At 38.4% G+C, this 16,966-nt stretch overlaps 2 protein-coding genes across 3 annotated transcripts in view; both read right to left on the bottom strand.

The window, feature by feature from the left end:
• The window catches only part of LOC137240344 (uncharacterized), a 68,486-nt gene extending 57,400 nt beyond the window's left edge, over positions 1-11,086 (bottom strand). Inside the window, exon 1 of the mRNA XM_067766456.1 lies at positions 10,975-11,086. The gene's annotated coding sequence lies outside the window, so the exon portion shown is untranslated. The remainder of the gene's footprint in view (positions 1-10,974) is intronic.
• Positions 1-11,616, bottom strand: part of LOC137240343 (probable G-protein coupled receptor CG31760) — a 1,391,529-nt gene extending 1,379,913 nt beyond the window's left edge. Inside the window, exon 1 of one of the 2 annotated variants that reach the window (XM_067766452.1) lies at positions 11,123-11,616. The gene's annotated coding sequence lies outside the window, so the exon portion shown is untranslated. Of the gene's footprint in view, positions 1-10,957; positions 11,092-11,122 lie in introns of those variants that run through there. The other variant, XM_067766451.1, reaches the window with a different exon arrangement.
• Between the last annotated feature and the right edge of the window lie 5,350 nt (positions 11,617-16,966).

Genomic DNA, 16,966 nt, shown 5'->3' with positions numbered 1-16,966 from the left:
GAAGTTTTTGGGTTTGGCGTATGTGGGATTGGCGTCTGTGAGCTTGGGGTTTGCGGGATCGAGTTATTTGGACTTAAGATGTGTAAACTTGAAATTTGTAGACTTATCGTAAGAGGTATGTGTTCTACTGCATCATACCTACGTTAATTCAGTGGTCTTGAGCTATAGGAAAATTAGCAAATTTATAAGTTTTAAATTGCTCTATCTTAGCGAAAAAAAATATTTGAGCAAACTCAACGCCATTCGTAAGAGAAAGACTTCTTCTTTAAGATGCTATGTGTGCTTAAAAAAAAAATCTGTCGTTTATATATAACCTCAAAAATAGGCAAAAACGGTGTTTTTTGCACATTTAGGTTAGGATATCTCAAAATCCTGACGCGATCGAGCAATTCTGCGTCCAGATTTGAATTCAGCGCATCGAAAACCTTTAGGAAAGTATGGTCCGGTTTATGGTCAAAAAAATTGGTCTCATTTTGTCGGCCTGTGTAATCTATTCGTCTGTAATGTGGAACAAAATCTGTAATAGCTACTTCTTTTTGGTAAAACCATATTGAAACTGCTCGATTCCTTGGACCTCCGTTAGAGGATTTGATTTAAAGTTTCTTGAGTCTTCTAGCCTATTAACGCAGCGAGGGATTTGAACAACAAAAATAAGAACCATACAAGAACAGACGGGAAAAGGCTACGCCGCCTAGTTTTGTCGATGATAAACAGGAAAATGTATATGTGCGCTGCTCTCTGCATGTCATCAAAACAAAATCGGAATGCCCCATTTAACGCCAAAGTGGGGGAAAAAGGTGTCGGAAAAATTCAACCTCCACAAATTAATATCCCAAAATTGGGCTAGGTGAATCGACCAGCTGCGAAGACCTGCAACATCTCTAATGATGGAAGTAATCTGAATGCTGGTATGACCAAATTATGACCGTGTATGGTTAAATCGTACAATTAAAAAAAAAAATTATAAATCAAACTATTAAACCGAACTGAAAAGATGCATACCAAATTTTAGATCTATTTTCTTTTTATTTTTTATTGGGCATTTGTAAAAGTGAAATATGTTAAAATTTTTGTTTGTGTCCTTTGGTTTGGCATTTCCACAAAGTTTTTGAGAGATATTTTACAATTTTTTTAAAAACAAAAAACCATTATGGCTCTCAAGATATTTTTATCATGGGCTCAAGATATCATCTATAAGTAGACTCAAATACATATTTAATAATAATATGATTATAATACATTAGTAAAAGTAATATCTATGTGTAAATTTTGCTTGACTTTAAGGAAGCAAATATATCAATAATATCATCAAAATTGATCATTTCAGATTTTTCTTTTTTCACACTTAATAACATTAAGTCTTTTAGGCGACCTTGCCCCATCGTTGGTCGTAAATACATGTGCCAAAATTAGTTTTAATTTTCTGAATGAACGTTCGCAGCTAGCAATTGGTACTGAGATAGTCAAGAGTATTTGAAGTGCCACTCGCAAGTGTGGAAAAACATCTTCTCCATAAGAGATTATAAAAGTAAGTAATTCTAAAGGAGTTTTAGGTTCAATTTCTTTTCTGCTGCGAAATAATAATTGCAGTCACACATTTCGATAAAAATTTCTGTTCTATAAAAATTTGTATTATAAAATCCACCCACGTTCTTACAATTTCTTTCTAAGTCTTGTTTAACAAATATCCAACGTCTAAGAGAAATCCAAATGTAAAATTAAGGTCATTTTGTCGTATAAATCTTGTACTTATTTCTTGTTGGAGATGATGGAGAACACTTTTCATATCGGGAGAAATTTCAAATTCTGGGGAAAGACCAATATCTCTAGCCGATTTTCCGCGCATTTTGCGGCGCCATCTTACACGTTTTACTGTATCAATATCCCATTTTTCATAAAGAGACTTCGTTTTTTCTATCGCTTCTACACGGAGAGTGTCTCGAATTTCGGATAATTCAGGCGCTATTGATTCAAGATCATGACACCCTTCTCTAAATTTCATCTCCGGATCTTGTAACTGAGCTGCACACGATCAATCCTCGTTAAGATTTCATACCAGAAATGAACTAATGTTATGAATATAAAATTTTGTATATTTTGCAACAGAACTGTAGCTTCGCTTCTGCTGTAACTTGTGGTGTTAGTGTCTCTGCTAATTGTTCTGAGTGTTCTACTACATTCTCTAGCCCAACGACGATTGTATTCTGGCGCTCCATCGTGTTTGAGATTCACGTTTGACAGTTTATATTAAAGTACTTTTTAACGTGAGAAAACAAGATATATGCTTTCAATTATTCAGCTACCTGTAGCAAGTGTTCCGGATATATGCATGCATTTTTTAGTATAGAAAATTTTTTTTCAGAAATCAGTTAAAATAAAAATACAAATTATCAAGGAAGTTTTGCTTTGCGGACCATTTACCGCCCCCTATGAGTAGCGCCTGGGGCAAAATGCCCCTCGTGTTCTCAGTGCCGTATTTCCTCATCATGCTTACGGAGATTACTTATTAAGCCCGTGGGAGGTATGGCCTCTTCAATCAGATGTCTGTTGGGATGCCCAGGCCTCTGGGTATTCAACAGAAACAGTTCGTTCAGCATTTCAATCCTCTCCCTAATGTATAGTACTCTCGCCTCATTGTGTAGTTGATGTTCTGGGGACATAGGAAGACAGCCCGTAGCGGTTCTGAGAGCGGTATTTTGACTGGCCTGTATATTCTTCCAGTGAGTAACATTTAGGCTTGCCGATCATATCGGGGACGCGTAGCATGCAATAGGTTGCCAATTGATTGTAAGTGGTGGTGAGCCTTTCCTTGTCTTTGCCCCAAATGCTGCCCTCAAGAAATTTGATGATTCTTACGGCTCTGGATTTTAGGTTAAATTGCGGTTGCATAACTTCCAAAATGTAGATCCTGGTCGTGGGTGTAAGACACTCGGTAGCGTAATGCCATCGATGTCCAATATGGTCGACATTTGCCGTGTCCATGTTGAAAATAAGGTCGCCGAAAATTTGGTTGGTGACAATGTCAATGACTGGATAGATCAGGAAGAGAGCTCCTTTTCTTTTATTACATTATCATCGAAGTGTGGACCGGGACCTGTGGCTATTATTGTGCAGTCATCGGAGTAGGATACAAATGTGACTCCTTCTGGTGGCAAATGTAGCTTCGATATGTTGAAGTTAAACAAAAGCGAGGATAGGACACCACCTGTGGTACCCCTTGTTTAATTCTTCTGGGGTGGATGTAACGTTCTTGAATTGGACCGATGCTTGCCGTCCTGACAGATAGTTTCCGGTCCACCTTTGGATACTTGAAGGAAGAAATGACCGTTTAATAGCGCAACCACCTTGGCCATTTTCCGTTTTTCGGGGATGACGAAGGTGGACAGGGACAGGTTGAAGACATGGGCTAGATAATTAAATCCCTCTTTGCTGTAATTTTTTCGATCAGTATACATTAGATTTGTATGAATTATTTCAGACATGGCTGATCCATTTATTTTGATGCAAATGAAGGAATTCAATTCACCATTCTGCCCAACGTTTCGCTGACAAATTTCAGCATCATCAGGGGCGGCTCTGTTTATTTTTAAAAAAGAAAAGACATATATTAATTATACGTTCGCAAAAACAACATAAACAGAAGAAGTAGATGCACTTGAATTTTTGCGATACTCACTACAATACTAAACACTTATATTAAAGCTTAAAACTAGTTACATCAGTACCACTTCTTGTGGTAGTCTTGTCTAACCTAAATTGCTATTTCATTTTCTTATGCACAACAAGTAAGCTGAAGCTATATTATCGGTGTCCTCTTTTTTGCTTATCGTCTCCTCTTTTCCAAGTTTTTTAAGAATCGACATGGCTATGCCGTCTGAGCCTACCGCTTTAGATGGTTTAGCATGAACGATAGCATCTTCAACCTCTTTCGCGGTGATGGTAGTAGGGTGCGTCTCTTGGCCCTCAGCCTGGCTTTGTGAACCCAAAGCGATCGATATCTTGTCGTTGTGTTTAGTCAGTTTCGATCGGGACTTTATGGTAACCATAGCTTACCCACACTGGCAGAGAGGTTACAATGCTTTAATTGTTCCTCCCAATTCGCCAACTTGTGTTCATCCACAAGAATTCTGATGCGTTGGTTTATATCCCTTATTTGGGGATCGTCTTATAAGATCATGTTCTCTCGCTAGAGTTGTGGCCTACTCTAAATTTCCAGGATTCTTCCGGTGGAAATAAAATGAGCCGGCGTGCATTAAATGACCTCGCGGAAAGCACGCTACCCTTGACGGGCCTTAGTCGGGATAGTGAGGACAACAAAGCGATTGTCTGTATAAGGTTTGCAATCTTCTACTTTCCTTTTTTTCAGCGGTGATAAATTCGGCGGATCGCTCAAGAGAAAGGAGTATGTGTAGGAGGACAATTTTACCATCGGCTGCCAGTTGTCAACAAGTCCTAACCTTACGATGGAAATGTCTGGCGTAGTATGACAGCTTCCTACCATACGTGTGGGACGTCCCCGTTTATCGTGCAGAACGTCGTTTTTATACCCAGCTGTACTTCTACACAGGGTATCATCAGTATCGAAAAAAATTTGATTGAGCAATGTCCGTCCGTCTGTCCGTTAACACGACAACTTGAGTAAATATTGAGATATCTTCACCAAATTTGGTACACGAGCTTACCTGGACCCTGAATAGATTGGTTTTGAAAATGGGCGAAATCGGATGATAACCATGCCCACTTTATATATATATAACATTTTGGAAAACATATAAAACCTGATTATTTAGTAAATAATACTCCCATAATGTTCAAATTTGACGTGTGGACTAATATTGAGACTATTGGTAAAAATTTGAAAAAATTGTTTGAAATGGGCGTGGCACCGCCCACTTGTGATAAAATCAATTTTACAAATATTATTAATCATAAATCAAAAATCGTTAAACCTATCGTAAAAAAATTCGAAAGAGAGGTTGCCTTTACTATAAGGAAAGCTTTGAAGAAAAATCAACGAAATCGGTTAAGGACCACGCGCACTTTTACATAAAAGATTTTTAAAAGGGTCGTGGATGAATAACATAAGCTATATCTTTGCAAAAAAATAACTTCATTTCAATGGTATTTCATATCCCAAATGGTTTATAACAATAAATAGGAATAACTTCAAATTTTAAAAAATGGTCGTGGTCGCCCCTTTTATGACTAAGCAATTTTCTATGTTTCTGGAGCCATAATTCGAAGAAAAATTAGTTCAGAATAGAACCATAAGTATATGTATTATTGCGCAGCCTTGTAACACTATTAAGCACACAAAACAAACAACAACAGCATTTCAAATGTACAGCTGGGGATATAATGTTCGATTTCACCCAAACTTGGACTTCCTTACGTGTTCCTTTATGGTCCGCCAACATCTCACTCCTGCTGTTCGTCTGTAGATGAGAATGTCACAGATCTTGGTGGTCATTAATCGTCTAGAATAATGTGATTTTCGCCAGGAGTAGTGCGCTGATGTCAGGGCAGTAACCACTGGGCAATAGGTGATATGCCTTGAGGTTCAAAGACATTGTTCCTTCGGCCGATGTGGGGATCAAATAGATTATATTGCACTGAGTGGTAAACGTTTTATCCAGAGAAAGTCTCCAAAGCAGATCTTGTCGTGAGTTTAGTCCCTTGGATCGCTGCAATGCGGATGTTGTGCCACTTCATAAAATCGACTATCTCTGTGATCTTCTCAGTTAACCAATTACTTTTAACCTGTAGTATTCTAAAGCGCAGCGGGCAAGACGTTGTCATTCTGAGGGTAAATTATGGGTGACTGCGCCTGGGTTCAGAGAAGCCAAGGCGCAAATGCTGTTGTGGCCCTGAGACTGGGCGTCCTTGCCTAAACATCGAAGTACCCAGTGTAGTTGGGTTTACGGCCTGAAAACGTTGTACGATGAAACCCGTCGGGGGGTTGCCGTCGCTGAGGCCAGAACGTCTAGGAAAGTGGAACTGTCCAAGGCAGCAACTGGCAAACTAAAAGTAAGACTTTCATCCCCAGTTTTGTGATCCTAAGCTTGGCAATATCTTTCGACTCTGCTGTGTGTATTATCACTTGCCTCAATTAAACGTTTTTTCTCTCACTGTACACATATTTATAATTGAGTTTTTAGTGCTATAGGGTACATAATTTTGACATGTTCGGTGTTTGAGCTATGTAAGTATATTAGCAATATTCTAAAAGTTGCAGTTACACAAAAAACATTGGTCGGTATCTTAACAAGTGATACTACTTTAAAGCGAACACGTAGTTTAAGTTGGGATAAGTTTAGGACTTAAAAGGTAGTCCTTCTCCACATAGACCTGACGGGCATTGGCTGATCCGAAAATTCAAAAACCATATGTAGCAAGTGTTCCGGATATATGCATGCATTTTTTAGTATAGAAAATTTTTTTTCAGAAATCAGTTAAAATAAAAATACAAATTATCAAGGAAGTTTTGCTTTGCGGACCATTTACCGCCCCCTATGAGTAGCGCCTGGGGCAAAATGCCCCTCGTGTTCTCAGTGCCGTATTTCCTCATCATGCTTACGGAGATTACTTATTAAGCCCGTGGGAGGTATGGCCTCTTCAATCAGATGTCTGTTGGGATGCCCAGGCCTCTGGGTATTCAACAGAAACAGTTCGTTCAGCATTTCAATCCTCTCCCTAATGTATAGTACTCTCGCCTCATTGTGTAGTTGATGTTCTGGGGACATAGGAAGACAGCCCGTAGCGGTTCTGAGAGCGGTATTTTGACTGGCCTGTATATTCTTCCAGTGAGTAACATTTAGGCTTGCCGATCATATCGGGGACGCGTAGCATGCAATAGGTTGCCAATTGATTGTAAGTGGTGGTGAGCCTTTCCTTGTCTTTGCCCCAAATGCTGCCCTCAAGAAATTTGATGATTCTTACGGCTCTGGATTTTAGGTTAAATTGCGGTTGCATAACTTCCAAAATGTAGATCCTGGTCGTGGGTGTAAGACACTCGGTAGCGTAATGCCATCGATGTCCAATATGGTCGACATTTGCCGTGTCCATGTTGAAAATAAGGTCGCCGAAAATTTGGTTGGTGACAATGTCAATGACTGGATAGATCAGGAAGAGAGCTCCTTTTCTTTTATTACATTATCATCGAAGTGTGGACCGGGACCTGTGGCTATTATTGTGCAGTCATCGGAGTAGGATACAAATGTGACTCCTTCTGGTGGCAAATGTAGCTTCGATATGTTGAAGTTAAACAAAAGCGAGGATAGGACACCACCTGTGGTACCCCTTGTTTAATTCTTCTGGGGTGGATGTAACGTTCTTGAATTGGACCGATGCTTGCCGTCCTGACAGATAGTTTCCGGTCCACCTTTGGATACTTGAAGGAAGAAATGACCGTTTAATAGCGCAACCACCTTGGCCATTTTCCGTTTTTCGGGGATGACGAAGGTGGACAGGGACAGGTTGAAGACATGGGCTAGATAATTAAATCCCTCTTTGCTGTAATTTTTTCGATCAGTATACATTAGATTTGTATGAATTATTTCAGACATGGCTGATCCATTTATTTTGATGCAAATGAAGGAATTCAATTCACCATTCTGCCCAACGTTTCGCTGACAAATTTCAGCATCATCAGGGGCGGCTCTGTTTATTTTTAAAAAAGAAAAGACATATATTAATTATACGTTCGCAAAAACAACATAAACAGAAGAAGTAGATGCACTTGAATTTTTGCGATACTCACTACAATACTAAACACTTATATTAAAGCTTAAAACTAGTTACATCAGTACCACTTCTTGTGGTAGTCTTGTCTAACCTAAATTGCTATTTCATTTTCTTATGCACAACAAGTAAGCTGAAGCTATATTATCGGTGTCCTCTTTTTTGCTTATCGTCTCCTCTTTTCCAAGTTTTTTAAGAATCGACATGGCTATGCCGTCTGAGCCTACCGCTTTAGATGGTTTAGCATGAACGATAGCATCTTCAACCTCTTTCGCGGTGATGGTAGTAGGGTGCGTCTCTTGGCCCTCAGCCTGGCTTTGTGAACCCAAAGCGATCGATATCTTGTCGTTGTGTTTAGTCAGTTTCGATCGGGACTTTATGGTAACCATAGCTTACCCACACTGGCAGAGAGGTTACAATGCTTTAATTGTTCCTCCCAATTCGCCAACTTGTGTTCATCCACAAGAATTCTGATGCGTTGGTTTATATCCCTTATTTGGGGATCGTCTTATAAGATCATGTTCTCTCGCTAGAGTTGTGGCCTACTCTAAATTTCCAGGATTCTTCCGGTGGAAATAAAATGAGCCGGCGTGCATTAAATGACCTCGCGGAAAGCACGCTACCCTTGACGGGCCTTAGTCGGGATAGTGAGGACAACAAAGCGATTGTCTGTATAAGGTTTGCAATCTTCTACTTTCCTTTTTTTCAGCGGTGATAAATTCGGCGGATCGCTCAAGAGAAAGGAGTATGTGTAGGAGGACAATTTTACCATCGGCTGCCAGTTGTCAACAAGTCCTAACCTTACGATGGAAATGTCTGGCGTAGTATGACAGCTTCCTACCATACGTGTGGGACGTCCCCGTTTATCGTGCAGAACGTCGTTTTTATACCCAGCTGTACTTCTACACAGGGTATCATCAGTATCGAAAAAAATTTGATTGAGCAATGTCCGTCCGTCTGTCCGTTAACACGACAACTTGAGTAAATATTGAGATATCTTCACCAAATTTGGTACACGAGCTTACCTGGACCCTGAATAGATTGGTTTTGAAAATGGGCGAAATCGGATGATAACCATGCCCACTTTATATATATATAACATTTTGGAAAACATATAAAACCTGATTATTTAGTAAATAATACTCCCATAATGTTCAAATTTGACGTGTGGACTAATATTGAGACTATTGGTAAAAATTTGAAAAAATTGTTTGAAATGGGCGTGGCACCGCCCACTTGTGATAAAATCAATTTTACAAATATTATTAATCATAAATCAAAAATCGTTAAACCTATCGTAAAAAAATTCGAAAGAGAGGTTGCCTTTACTATAAGGAAAGCTTTGAAGAAAAATCAACGAAATCGGTTAAGGACCACACGCACTTTTACATAAAAGATTTTTAAAAGGGTCGTGGATGAATAACATAAGCTATATCTTTGCAAAAAAATAACTTCATTTCAATGGTATTTCATATCCCAAATGGTTTATAACAATAAATAGGAATAACTTCAAATTTTAAAAAATGGTCGTGGTCGCCCCTTTTATGACTAAGCAATTTTCTATGTTTCTGGAGCCATAATTCGAAGAAAAATTAGTTCAGAATAGAACCATAAGTATATGTATTATTGCGCAGCCTTGTAACACTATTAAGCACACAAAACAAACAACAACAGCATTTCAAATGTACAGCTGGGGATATAATGTTCGATTTCACCCAAACTTGGACTTCCTTACGTGTTCCTTTATGGTCCGCCAACATCTCACTCCTGCTGTTCGTCTGTAGATGAGAATGTCACAGATCTTGGTGGTCATTAATCGTCTAGAATAATGTGATTTTCGCCAGGAGTAGTGCGCTGATGTCAGGGCAGTAACCACTGGGCAATAGGTGATATGCCTTGAGGTTCAAAGACATTGTTCCTTCGGCCGATGTGGGGATCAAATAGATTATATTGCACTGAGTGGTAAACGTTTTATCCAGAGAAAGTCTCCAAAGCAGATCTTGTCGTGAGTTTAGTCCCTTGGATCGCTGCAATGCGGATGTTGTGCCACTTCATAAAATCGACTATCTCTGTGATCTTCTCAGTTAACCAATTACTTTTAACCTGTAGTATTCTAAAGCGCAGCGGGCAAGACGTTGTCATTCTGAGGGTAAATTATGGGTGACTGCGCCTGGGTTCAGAGAAGCCAAGGCGCAAATGCTGTTGTGGCCCTGAGACTGGGCGTCCTTGCCTAAACATCGAAGTACCCAGTGTAGTTGGGTTTACGGCCTGAAAACGTTGTACGATGAAACCCGTCGGGGGGTTGCCGTCGCTGAGGCCAGAACGTCTAGGAAAGTGGAACTGTCCAAGGCAGCAACTGGCAAACTAAAAGTAAGACTTTCATCCCCAGTTTTGTGATCCTAAGCTTGGCAATATCTTTCGACTCTGCTGTGTGTATTATCACTTGCCTCAATTAAACGTTTTTTCTCTCACTGTACACATATTTATAATTGAGTTTTTAGTGCTATAGGGTACATAATTTTGACATGTTCGGTGTTTGAGCTATGTAAGTATATTAGCAATATTCTAAAAGTTGCAGTTACACAAAAAACATTGGTCGGTATCTTAACAAGTGATACTACTTTAAAGCGAACACGTAGTTTAAGTTGGGATAAGTTTAGGACTTAAAAGGTAGTCCTTCTCCACATAGACCTGACGGGCATTGGCTGATCCGAAAATTCAAAAACCATATCTAAATCAAATCTTGTAAGAATGGTTATGTGTGCGATTATGTCATGTATTTTATGAATTTTTCAATAAGCGGTGTTACACCCTTAAAAGGAAAAGGCTTAATTAGGTCTTTTTAACTAAGCAACTATTTTTTATTTATTTTACATATGTACATATCGTTAGCCTAATTCACAAAGCCATAACCAACAAACCTGAAATTTTTACATTCACTGCATGCATAAATGGCTTTCTAAAAGTGGTATAACTCCGTTGTTATTGTCTCTCACTCTATAAAATGTTTATTGGGGTTTGTTTGAAAACGGGAGTTTCGTTTGGGGGTTGGAGAAGGAGTGAAAGTGGGAGTGTTGGTAGGTGAAGAGTCGGAATAGTTATATGGAGAGGGAGCCCGTTTGCTGGGAATTGTGGAACCAAATAAAGGAGCTATAAACGCTTATATGACTTTAACGAAATATGGCTTAACATATAACAAATTCACTTATTTATTTACTTTTTAATTTTTCTCACCTATCACACCAAAAAGAAATATCAAAAAGGAGCACGACACGAACTGGAATAGAAGCTCGTTCTTAATATGTCGGTATATCACACCAAGTTACTAGTATTATTAAAAGTTCAGCGTATGTATGTGCAATGTATGAAATTATGTACGTACGTTGTACATGTGTAGATGCAGTATTGCTGAAATTATTTTCTTAAAATTTTATTTCAATTACTGTTATCACAATTTAATAATATTCTTGTATTTACTTTGAACGTCTTGACACCACATCAGTTACATAAAAACGTATTTAATACACTGAAGCATTAGCATATTAATAACAAACATTTGTTGCTTAAATTTTTGGATTTTTTTTATTAATATCTCCTTCAATTGGGAAAATTCTGCACACGCGCACTTTATGCATTTTAATGCTTCCTCTATTTTTTCAAGGACTTTGTTACAGACATAAGATGGCATGTCCACGGCAGCTGCCGTCACTTTTTCTCTCCAATCTTAATATGTTGGCATCTATGATGAGGATAACACTTTGAATAACACTTAAGTTCGTATCGGTGCCCTGTAATATCCATTTCGATTGCAAGTGGTTTACCTTGACGAGCAGTTAACTTTACTATTCTGAATGTTATATCATACCACGTGAAGCCCACTCTAATGCCCGTAACAGACTAAAATCTCAAGCATGAGAGAGCTTTTTATACTCAGCGTTCTTAGCACACAGAGTATATTAACTTTGATTGGATAACGGTTGGTTGTACAGGTATAAAGGAATCGAGATAGATATAGACTTCCATATATCAAAACCATCAGTATCGAAAAAAAAATTGATTGAGCCATGCCCGTCCGTCTCTCCGTCCGTCTGTCCGTCTGTCCGTTAACGCGATAACTTGAGTAAATATTGAGATATCTTCACCAAATTTGGTACGCGAGCTTATCTGGACCCAGAATAGATTGGTATTGGAAATGAGCGAGGTCGGATGATAACTACACCCACTTTTTATATATATAACATATTTGGAAACATATAAAAGCTGATTATTTAGTAAATAATACACCTAGAATGATGAAATTTGAGGTATGCACTGATATTGATATTCTTGATAAAAATTTGAAAAAATTTGTTTAAATGGGCGTGGTACCGCCCACTTGTGATAAAATCAATTTTACAAATATTATTAATCATAAATCAAAAATCGTTGAACCTATCGTAACAAAATTCGGCAGAGGTTGCCTTTACTATAAGGAAGGCCTTGAAGAAAAATTAACGAAATCGGTTAAGGACCACGCCGACTTTTATATAAAAGATTTTTAAAAAGGTCGTGGACGAATTAAATAAGCTACATCTTTGCAAAAGGGAGCTTTATATCAACGGTATTTCATTTCACAAGTGGATTTATAACAATAAATAGGAAAAACTTAAAATTTAAAAAAGTGGGCGTGGCACCGCCCCTTTTTTGACCAAGCAATTTTCTATATTTCGGGAGCCATAACTCGATGGGGTACATAAATTTTCCCTATATCAGGAAATATTTCTAGAAAAAATGGGCGAGATCGGTTAATGACCACGCCCAATTTTATATAAAAGATTTTAAAAGGGTCGTAGACGAAAATAATAAGCTATATCTTAGCGAAATAGAGCTGTATCAATAGAATTTTACTTTCTAAATTGAATTATGACATTTAATTGGAGAACACTAAAATTTTTGAAAATGGGTGTGGCACCGCCCCTTTTTTGTCTAAGCAATTTTCAATGTTTCGGGAGCCATAACTCGAAGAAAAATGTACATATCGTAACAAAATTGGGTACACATATTTCCTTATAGCAGGAAATATTTCTAGTAAAAATTAATAAGATTGGTTAAGGACCATGCCCACTTTTATATAAATGACTTTAAAAAGGGTCGTAGACAAAAATAATAAGATAAATCATAGCGAAAATTAGTTTCATACCAATCGTATTTTAAGCCATTATAACAAGAAATGGGAAAAAATTCAAATCTTGAAAAATGGGCGTGGCACTGCACCTTTCCTAAAATGCATTTCCCAACGTTTCTGGAACCATAACTTGACGAAAAATTTGGTGTTTAACAGGAAATATTTCCAGTAAAAATGGTCTAAATCGGTTTAACTGCTTTCTCTTATATAAAAGATTTTGTAAAAGTGCATAGATGCAGGTAATAAGCTATTTCTAGAAAAGTTGGAAAATTTCCTTAATTACCCTGACCTTTTTTTACATTTTTACTAACTTTATATTAAGCCCCTTTCATGTTTGTCCCCTCATTTTCACACGAATTTTTGACCCACGGAAAAGTATTTTTCGGTAACTTCCCGTTGAGCTAGACACTTGTTCCTTAGAACATAGTTCAGATCTGGGGGACATTACAATGCAAGTGAAAAAATCCGCTAGGTGGCGCACGGATCGATATATACAGAAAATTTAATTTAAAAAGGAAATTTTGCGATCGACTTTTAACTAACTTCTCGGTGATCCAGAGACTAGCCCATAGTTTGCGAGTCGATGGCACTACAATTCTTGGAAAACAAAATGCCGCCAGGTGGCAGACGAATCGAGATACACGAAGATCCCTGAAAAAACGCAGGGAATTTTTCGATCGACTTTTAAGTAACTTCCCGGTGAGCTAGAGAATTGAAACTTGGGCCGTCAGTCAGAACCCAGTGGCAATGCAATATCTGATCAAAAAAATTTCGATAGGTGGCCATGGATCGAGATATTAAGAAAATGGTGGTGTGCTAGTTGAGATAACTACAAATCCCTGAAAAACGAGGGGAAATTTGCGATCGATTTTTGAGGAACTTGCCGGTGAGCTAGAGACTTGAACCTTGGGCCGTGTGTCAGAACTCGGTGACAATGCAACATTTGATCAAAAAAATTCCTTAGGTGGCACGCGGATCGTCCGTCTGTCCGTCTGTGTGCATGGATGTAAGTATTATGATGATTGTGACATCCGCCCCGCAAGAAGGTGGACAAGGGTTAAGGGCCCCGACCTCTCGCCCTGAGCTAGCTGGGGGACATTCCACCTTGATAGCGCAAAGGGTCGGATCCACCTTTTTACAGGTGTACGTGACAATTATTATTAATATGGCACGGATCGAGATAGTAAAAAAACAAATTTTAATTTGGAAATGTTTCAATTCATTTTTAACTAACTTCCCGGTTACCTAGAGACTTGAAACTTGACACTTAGTTAGAGGCCTGGTAACAATACAACTTATAGAAAAGAAAGTTCCGCTAGGTGGCGCGCTAGTCAAGATAACTGTAAATCCTTTAAAACGGTGGGAATTTTGCGATCGACTTTCGAGTAACTTCCCGATGAGCTAGAGACATGAATCTTGGGCCGTGGGTCAGAGCCCGGTGACAAAGCAACATTTTATCAAAAAAATTCCGCTAGGTGGCGGATGGATCGAGATATTGAGAAAACTAGTTTTAAATTGGGAATATTGCAATCGATTTTTAACTAGCTTCCTGGATATCTAGAGACTTGAATCCTGAAATATAGTTTAAAACTCGGTGACAGTACAATGCTTATTCAAAAAATTTGAGCTACGTAACGCACAAGTCGAACAATTTAGAAGATTAGGCCATACCTTCATGGCTACCCTCCTGAGTGTTGCAGGCGTTGTAGAATTCCACCTCGTTGAAGGCCCAACTAAATGCACGTCCTTGCATACTTTTAGGCGTACGCGACTTTCACCACGATTCTTGAAAACCCAAGAGAAATATTCAAATATATGAAATATAAAAAAAAGTTTTTATCCAAAAAGCATTTCAACAAGTTGTAATATTGCTTTCACGCCAATATGAAATAGTACAGTGCCGTCCATAAGTATTTTTCTTATACAAATAAAAAAACTAACGTCCCAACAAAAAAAAATTTAAATTGTAATATGACTTTTTATTAGATGCAAATAAGATTTGATAGTGGATCCATTCAAAATAGATATCGCACGAAATACGTCGCTATCAATAGCAAAAATGATGTAGCAGTCCAAGCATTTCCCTCAGTGCACGACCTTTAGATGTGGAAATTGAATAGCTGAAAGCTGTAAAATTAACCATAGCAATACACAATGCAAATACAAGACATAAACCCTTCTGGTTAAGTGCCATTATATCCAACAGATGTCGCTGGGTAATGCACCACAGCCAAGAGAATTACGGTTACATCTGCTGGATATAATGGTCATATACATATAACCAGAAGCGTTTGTGTCTTGTATTTGCAGATCTAGCTATTTTGAACAAATAAATAAAGATAAGAATTTTCATTTAGGAATTACTTCAATTACTAATCAAAGTTACAATTGCCTTTTTGTAGGCAGTACTAAAAAATTGAAAATAAAAAGATGATAAAAAAATGTTAAGGACTACCTTTATATAAATGGACCAAAAAGTACATTTTTCCTTTAACCCTCCGATGAGTGTCAGTTCTGAACCTCACGGCCGTGTGAAAAGGTTCCTACGGACCTTTTTTTTTGTAAATCATGTTTTTTTCATAGAAACATTTTTTTTCTTTGATTTTTTTTTTGTTTTTATTGATTACAACTAAATTCTACATACAAAAATAATTTTTTCAATTTTTTAAATTTTTGCTTGAATTTTCTTAAGACTATTATAAAAAAGTTTAAAAATTATTGTTGTTGAGCGTGTACTTCTTGTCCCCCGCCCTATGCGCAAGTGTTGCAGCGATGTAAAAGTGTGCTATGTTCTCCGCAAACAGCGTTGCCGCAGCCGAAGCAGTATGTCCGCGTTTTCCGCTGCCACCCGCACTCAGAACGGCAAAGGCGACATGACGGTCTATTTGACCTAGCCGCAAACGACGGTGCAATGCCTTCCATCGGTTTTGGTAATACCTGAAATGAAAAGAAAAATAAAAAACAAATAAATATATATTCTATTCTTGAATTTGAAGATGTTTTTCTTACCCTGACATCGAATGCTTCCATCGCATTGCGTATCCTTGGATATGAGGTTATATGATTGTTCAGGGCACGTTCTTTGATATTTGGTGTGGCCAATTGTTTCGTTAGCAGTAACAAGAACTACCGCCGTCTGTCACTCCTTTTTATAGGATTTATTTCGTTGTAAATCGTAAAAGCAGCCAATTCAGCGATGTCCAGCATATTATAAAACATGGCCAACGGCCATCGTTGTGTTGCTCGTTTGCAGCTGTAAGTGCCTAGCATTTGATCCATGGTATCAACGCCGCATTTGTTGGTGTTGTAATCTAATATAGCATAAGGCTTCCGATTCTCGGTTTGCTCGTCAACGCGGCAGGTGTAGTGCATTGTGGTGAGCACGTTCTCCACTTTATTTTTTTTCGGCACGTATGAGCATAACGCTATATCCCCTTCGTTGAACCCAAATAATGTACTATTGATGGTGCGCTTCGGGTTCTTCTTGAACTCCTCTGGAATGAATGTTTTGTTGTAGCGCACTGTAACAACATATGCGGTCTTCCTCCTCATCAAAATACGCGCCAAGTCAAGAGTGGTAAAGAAATTATCCGCGTATATAGTACGGCCAGCATCTAAATATTTTTCTACAAGATCCTGCACTACGTTCTGCCCTTGGTTTATCACCCGTTGTTGGTTTGGCAGTTTTCCAGAATATATCATTCCCTTCACAGGATAATAACCCTGTGAGTGGCATAACCACCATACTTTCAAACCATACTTAGCTGGCTTTGACGGAATACATTGTGTGAAGCGGGTGCGGCCTCTGTAAGGGAACAACTGCTCATCAACTGTTAGTTCTTCATGGGGAGTGTAAGCTGCTGCGAAGTTATGTTGCAAATTTGCCAAATATCGCCAATAGCCGCAGTTTTGCTGTTGATGACTCGCTGTTGCCGAGTATTTCCATTGTGGAATCGAATAAATTGCTTTATAAAAATGAAGCAATCGTACGACAACGCAGCTTTGTATATTGGGCAAAGCGTCGTGCCCCATAATTCCATAGCTGGTTCATAGTTTGATCTT

This window comes from Eurosta solidaginis, chromosome 2 (assembly GCF_040869045.1).
Source record: "Eurosta solidaginis isolate ZX-2024a chromosome 2, ASM4086904v1, whole genome shotgun sequence".
NCBI classification, from domain to species: domain Eukaryota; kingdom Metazoa; phylum Arthropoda; class Insecta; order Diptera; family Tephritidae; genus Eurosta; species Eurosta solidaginis.
Note: the sequence above shows the minus strand (reverse complement) of the source record. Positions and strands in the feature narration are given on the sequence as shown.